Genomic DNA, 7,917 nt, shown 5'->3' on the forward strand with positions numbered 1-7,917 from the left:
ATTACCCAGATGTGATAAGGCAAGGAGGTCCAGTTTCATTTTGGGAGAGGCTGAGCTGTTTTTCCCATCCTTTCTCTCCTGGATGCGTACGCACATTTACATAAAGGACTTACGCCAGCACTGCAAAAGACTGCTACAGAAATGGATAAATAGAACTCCTTAAAACTCTGCGAAGATGGGAGTAGAGTTTACCCATTTTGTGCAATGGAAACAAATGAGTGGAGTTCAAAATGAGGTGCAGATGCCATTGCAAAGGTGGGGCTGGAAACCTTGAGTCTTTAACCCCGGGCCTGTGCCTGTGTTTGGCAAGGAAAGATTTCTTGTTGGATGTTGTATGCAAGCTTAACTGTCCCCAAGTGCCTGTCATTCCAATCATATTTGCAGTTACTAGTATTTAAGTGATTAATATTTGAGTTTTGTGAACATGTGCACTTTGGCAAGGAAAATGCTATATAGCTTCATTGGATACAAGTGAGATTTATTCTACTAGCATGAGGTATTAGTAAGTTGGCTGAGGGGCTATCCAGCTTTTTGATAATGACACCATGATTGGTAAGTCCGACTACCTTGAAAAGAGTAACAAGCTTGATCTCAGAGTTTCTCCTGATGTTTCTGAAATCCTCAAGTGGATTCATTTATGCTTACGAGGCCCAGTTCTGTGCCATTAAGTATGCTGCTACTACTAGGGCCAGAAGCTTTAGAGGTAAGCTGCAGCTTTTCAGCAAGCTTTGAGCTCCTGCGACATTGCTCTGCAAGGCAAACAGAGTGCTCAGTCCATCTCCATCCCCTGGTCTGTATTCTTGAATCTTGGCTAAATTTCTTGGGGGGGAAATAAAAAAAAAAAAAAGAAAAAAACATTTTGTATTTTGACTTGTTCTATTAGGAATGACAGAAGTAAGAAGGAAGTTATTTACACTGGTTGGTACCGAGCCAGCATCTTCTTGGCAAACGCCCTCCCACCCTGCTCTCAGGACAGCAGTGCAGCTATACGCTGGCTGGTGAACTAGTGAAAGCAATCAAAGCCACCCTTGCCTGGGAGGAAAGACAACAGAGACCTACAGGAGCCACACTGCGGTCTGCTAAAGGTGCTTTGTTATCCTCCTGATGTGTTAGGTTAATTTGGCCTTTTTCGTTTCCTTGTTGTACATCTGAATTGTCTTAGGATGGGAGATCAGCTTGGTAGGAGCTGCACAAGAAAGAGCAATACGCAAGAGTCAGCAAGGTTCCTCCAGCTCCTGGGTGGGGAGGAAGGGGGAGAGTAGAAAACAGGGAGGGGAAAAAGTCCATTTCCAGATAAGCATGTTGAAAGGTTGAAAACAGGGAGAAGTCTGCTTTTCTGCTCAAAGTTTACTCATTGATAGGGACTCGGGTTTTGGCTGCTTCTGCTTCTTGGATGCAGCTGTTTAGAATTTGTAGAGCTTTATGTTCTGCTTTTGCAAATTATGTCAAGTAGGGAAAATGGTAAACTATCAAGATGCTTTGCTTTGCAGGAGGTGACATCTGTTACCAGTATCTTACATGGGCTTCATTTCAATTTTGTCATCAGGAGTCCTCGTGATTGCTTCAGCGTTGTCAACACACACACACACACACGCACGCACGCACGCACACACTCACTCACTCGCTCACTCACTCACTCACTCACTCACTCACTCTATCTGTTTATTGATTTATCCGTCTTGCCTTTGTGCTCCTGTACGTTGCTGACATTTGGTAGGAATCACGGAACTGAAGCGACAACTTCTTAAATCTCCCTTTACAAGAAGAAACCTCATATTGAAGACCTTCCTGGTCTGCACTGTTGGAATTCCTTATCTTATGCTCATGAGATATCCTCCTTTCTAAAAGTAGTCCTAAATTCTGTCAGAAAAGTTTACTTTCCTCTGTTACAATTAACTACACACTCTTATGAAACAGCAATGAATATTTTCCCCACTTGATTCTCTTTCACTTTTGTTTTTATTTCGCACTACTGCAGCGCTTTATACGGTTGCTTTACTGTTTTCCTCGGACAGTCAATTTCTTGCTTGTGTTATTTTTTCACATACCAAAAGGAAGAAAACATCTTTCATAATGTGGAGATGGGAGTATGACTATTAAGACACAAATGCTACAGACAATGATACAGGGAGAAGAGTTGTACATGAATTTGTTCAATTCTAAACTAGAGTTCAGTAACACTTTGCGTTTGTCTGACTTTGATACCATGTGGTTTCAGTTGTCATTGGAGAGAAAGAATATGCAAGATCCTGTCAGTGGAAGGTTATGACATTTCTTTCCCAGACTTTTGTTTTCCTAGACAAAAGGTACTGAAATTTAGAAGGTATATCATTGCAGTTCCATACTGCTGTGCCTTCCTACGTCAGATAGCAATTCTGGGCATGTATTCAGTAGATATCAAGATATTAAAACACACATTATAAAAAAATCCTTTTGGGACATAACAGGTTTCACTGATTAGCCTTTATTTTAACAAACATCAGTGTGAGAGTATCATTTGGTATTAATCAGGATTTTTAGAATTATGTAGCACTTGTAAAGAAGTTTATGCGAGTTTCCTTTATATAGGTTCCATAAGAGCAATAATATGATCCTTAGTTCTTGTTTTTCCTGTCCTCCTCTGCAAAACTTCAGAGAACTGAAAGTATCCTAATTGCTGATAAACAGCATGTCATATTCATTCAGAACCAAGGCTAAAGTTTTAAAGTCTGATCCCTGAATAGTATTAGCAAAACATAGGAGTCTGGCGTTCAATCTTCTCTCCCTGTTTTTAATTATAAAATTTGGGTAACAGACAAGTTTTAATTATGTTACACTGTCAGACATCATAAATTAATGTTGTTCCATTAAAATGGGTGAAGCTGTATATCCTGGGGGCCACATTTTGTTGCCCATACACACGTGCCATATGAGAGACTCTCAAGTAGCCCACCTGGCCTCTGACTGCCTTTGCAGAAGGGTACCTGCCTCCCTCCCATAGGTCCTGTGTTACATCTGCCATCTCAAAGGGCATCTCAGATGGTGCTGCACACCCAGCCTTTCAACTCACCAGCCCTGCCTCCTGGGACCTTAATTTATAACCTTTTGAAACTGTAGAGACGTAATGAACAGGTTAAATTATATGTCTTCCACAGGATCTTTGGGGACAGTTCTTCCAGAGATTTTTTAATTAAAGCCACCTGTCTCTCCGGTTTATATTCATTTCCACCTGACAGCCATTTCTTATTTTTTCTTACTCTTTTAAAGTGCACTTAGTGGGTAAGTGCTGGCAAAAAGCCTGACCTACAATCACCAAGTAATGCCATCAAGGCTGATGTATTAACTGTCTTGGTTAACCTGTAAGGTTAATAGGGAGATGCTCTTAGCTAACTGTGTCATATCCTCATTAATCCATAATACTGGAACACAGTAAAGGTTTGGGAATATTCCTCAGTAGTGTGCAGAGGACATAGTAAGGATTTTCTTGCCTTCAGGGAAGCAAGAAGAATTAATAAGCTTTAAAACTGCTAGTCATCTTCTTCTCTTCTGCTAATATATTTTCCCGATGCCTCCTCCTACTCTCTGTGTAAGTTTTAATGTTGGAATTGCCAATATAGGAGGATAGCTTTTTGCTTCTGCTCTGAAGATGACTAGAACCAGATAATTAAAAGAAAATATTAATAATTAAAAAATGTGAGAACCTCATCTGATAGATGGGAGTTCCTCTGTCCCCCAGGAAATGTTGAAGATTGGGATAAATTCTGATAAATCATTTCATACCCTTTCTTATACTTTCTTAATAATAATATTAATATTAATTGCTACAATACTGGATATATTTGTTCTTTCTGAAAATACTATTATTATTTCAGTTGATGTAGATTTTTGGCCTCACTGACATCCTGGAACAATAAATTCCAGGATCAAATTGCATAACGAGATTATACCTGTTACTTCCTGATACAGGTGAATGCCTCTTTATTCTTATTTCATATGACAGAGAATAGAAACATAACTTCTCTGAAGCTTTCCTAAGACATATAGTTCCAAGCTTTGTAGTTGTTCCAGTTTAAAGAGTTTTTCTGTTTCAGTGACTATTTTCTGTCATCTTTCTCCAAGTCTCCCCTAACTGCAGATTCCCCACTCATACTGCATGACTCACTAATGCGTATTTGTTATATATTTTGTTGTTTGTTTTTTTTTTTGACTGGCTTACACTCCACTCTGGTTTTTCATTCACTAGTTGAGTGGTTTATAGCTTACCATGGGACCTGGCTTTTGCATTTGATCTCAGTTAGGGTTCTGGCAGTAGTGTAAATACAGCATGCTGAATAATTGCTGGGAGAGTTTTCACCAACAGTTGCCATATGTTTTCCGGGTCTTTTCCAGGTAATTTGGTAAGATTCTTGACTATGTTCAGAAATTAATTTATCTGGTTATGCATGAATGCCAGTATAACTCTGAAATGTGCATGAATAGGTATTTCAGCCCTAGCTGAAGAAAATTCCTTATGAAAGAGTTAATGGATGGTGCATGGGTAAAATTATGCCTTTTACTTAAAACATTTGAAACCTAGTGGTCTTCATTTGTTTTAAGTATTTAAAATCACGCAGCCTTTCAGTGCTCTGGCCATCTTTGCTAACCAAATGAATACAGGTATCTTCGCCAGCTTAATTATGGATTCTTTGTTCTCAACCATAAATCAATATCACCAAATTCCTGTGTTCATTCTCAGTTTGAAAGGGTTGGACACCTCACAGTTGTAGGATGACAGCTGTGCCTGCCAGGAGGCCCCACAGGCCAGCAGCCTCAGGTCATGCTGGGCTGGTGGTGGAGGGAGCTGAAGAGGGAAGAGCGGTGCCTGCACATGCCCACCAGCAGACAGCCAATTCTGCGTCACCCTTCTCAGCAGAACCAGCGGGTATCCACTAGGAACAAAGAGACATTTCAGGATCACACAGGTCTGACAGCAACATTTGGCTGCCACTGGAGTCATCTGGATGCAACTGGCCATATTTAAGCACTTTCCTAATTCATATGAAGTGCATTAGAGTGATCCCTTTATTTTCTCCATATCCTGCAGATGTTCTTTTCAGGCCTTGCAAGTATAGTTGAACAAATATTAAGTAGGATGACCAGAGGACAACTCCTGCATTTTCAAGCCCTGTTTTCTGCTATCACAGTGAACACCTTTTTATCTCACTCATTAACGTCTCAAGCTCAAAATCAAACTGGTTTTCTGCTCTTATTATTTCCCTGATGGTAAAAGGTTTTCTCTAATCCCCTACACTACTTTCTTCACAGCCAGTTTATGCCCAGTTGTTTACATATATATGTTGTGGATAAGCTGAGAATACTCCTGTGACTTCTGGTTTACTTTCTGGCACCGATAGACAGCAGTCCTCATCTTGCTAGTTAACCTCCTGCAAATGGGTAAAATAATTTCTATGGCTTTCTCCCATTGGATCAACTCTTCCTTTTTCAGACATCTCAGTAGCCATCTCTGCACCTATCCCAGTTGGTGTTCTTTTCATGATCAAGATCATTTGACCTTTGAAGGTCCCTTCCAGCCCTAACCATTCTATGATTCTATGATTCTAAGATATTTCAGATGAGATCTTAATGAGGCTTAATAACCATTCAGTAACTGAAATGCCCCTCTTATTGCATTCCGGGGTTGTATTTGGTTTTGGTTTTGGGGTCGTTGTTTTTTTCTTTTTTTCATGGTTGCCTTACATCAATAGCACAAAGCTGTCCTGAGATCAAGCAATGTATTCTTTCTCATTCTCCACTTCAGGGTACAATTTGCTCTTTGTTTCTTCCTGCTTACTTTATTTTCCTTTTCAGAAAAAGAAATCTAATTACTTCTGTAGGGAATCTGTTCAGATGCTTTCTTGACGATGTATCCCCAATTCATGTAATTTATAAATCATGTTACCATATATCTTAAGCCAGCTCACCAGTGAAAATGCTACAGAAGGCTAGTCCCAAAATACATGATTTTTGAGTAATAAATAAATAAGTTCACATAGCTGTCTGAGTGTTCTAGTATTCATTAGGCAAGAGCAATACAAACTGAAGTGCCTGATCAACAAATGCTAAATAAATAACACTTCACATTTGCATTACTTTCAGTGATGATGTCATACTAGTATCACTGATGTCTGAGTCATGAACAACTGTTCTGGAATCCATCAAAATGACTAGGCAGGATATTAATATTAATAACGTCATGCTATTCATTCAGCATCTGAATGAGCCCTATTGTAAAGGCGGGAACACTGAGGGAAGCTGAGAAAGGTGTTTTTCGCAAACCTGTAGATCATCAAAGAAATATAGGCAGCTTAGTGACTCTGTCAGGTATGCTCATCAGCCTGCCTAAGCCTTGTGTCTGCAGATTACGCACCTTGTATTTGAGCACAGCAACAATAACAACAGCAAAGATATTTACTCAAAATGATACTCGTTGTTGACTAGTGAAGAGGATTCAAACAATCTTTGACCATGGCCAAGGAAATTACCTCTCCCACTTGATCAAAGATTATTTAAGAGCAAGCAGAAAGGCGAGTCTGATGGTTGAAGATGTTTGCTTGTTCACCCAAGAATGCTTTCCTAGAGGGGACTTTGGCCCTGTCCCCAGATAACCTTTCCTATGTTCCAGTTCTTAACCTCAGCTTCTTCACAACTACAGCAAGCAGTGTACCTCTTGGAGCCTCTGAGAGAGGGTCTTACCCCAGCTGCACAGCCCAGATTCCCCAAGAACTGACTAGGCAGCAGGCTAAAGCCTTCTTTGTCATCCATCAATCTCTGTAGCACGTTTTTCACATCTACATAATTATTTGCAAAGTAATCTGCAAGAACTGTGAATGTTTTGGCAGAGTTTCTACTAGATATTTCTATATAGTTTAGTTAAGAGAGGGAAAGACATTCTTCATATCTGCTATGAGTAAAATGGGCCACTGCACAGGGCTATGGTCTGTGAACATGAAACTATTAATATTCAAGGAAGTTGTCTAGAGATGCTCAAAAGAACATATTCTTCTCATCTATCTAACCACCCATCCATCAGACAGTCAGGTGTAAACTATTTCTAGTGAATATTTGTCAGGCTTAGCCATTTTCCCCTTCTTTGCAAATTATACAGAAAAGAATGATGATTTTTACAACTGGTGCACATTTGCTGTTTCTGAGTGAAGATTAGCATGTTACTGAGTGGATGGTTTCGTTCTAAAATGTGAATTCTAAATACTACTAACAGCATTGCTTCAAATGGTTGATAGATAGCAAAACCAGACAACATGACTGCTCAGATTTACAGGAATAAAGTTTTCTTGATTTCAGTTTCTCATATGAACTTATCTTCCTCCTGCTTCAGGGCTCACTCGAGTGGCAACAGATGACTATCTTCTAGTAGTTCAGATTTCTAAGGAAGAGCGAGTTGAGTAAATGAGAACTTACGTGTGTGCTATGGATATTGTCATGCAGTGGCAATTCTTTGGAATGTGAAAACAGAGAAAGAGCAGTGAAGTAGAGTTATTTGCAGAAAAAATGGGATCCTAGAAGATACGGCAATGGACTCACTTCACCAGCCAGAAGGAAGAGAGTGGCTGGAATTGCTTTTTCCATTGGATAAAAGCAGGGTTTTAAGAGAAAGAGGCCTTTGGAAATCCCAGGGAGCATGACCTGGATCTTGTAATGGAGAATTTAAGAGGGAACAGTCGATGTGAGGGGGAAAAATCTTTGACACAGAACTGCCACTCTATTTTAGCAGTCCAGGTCTCAAAAAGTTATGTCATGGTGTGTGGAAATCCTAATAGTACTGGTCCAGTGGGAAGTGTGGTGAGAAGGTGGAGCATCGTGTGGAGTTGGCTGCACCACAGTCCAGTTTTGACAAGCAGTATGCATTACTTTCATTCAATGTTATACTCTATAAAACTG

The sequence above is a fragment of the Tauraco erythrolophus genome, chromosome 2 (genome assembly GCF_009769465.1).
Source record: "Tauraco erythrolophus isolate bTauEry1 chromosome 2, bTauEry1.pri, whole genome shotgun sequence".
NCBI classification, from domain to species: domain Eukaryota; kingdom Metazoa; phylum Chordata; class Aves; order Musophagiformes; family Musophagidae; genus Tauraco; species Tauraco erythrolophus.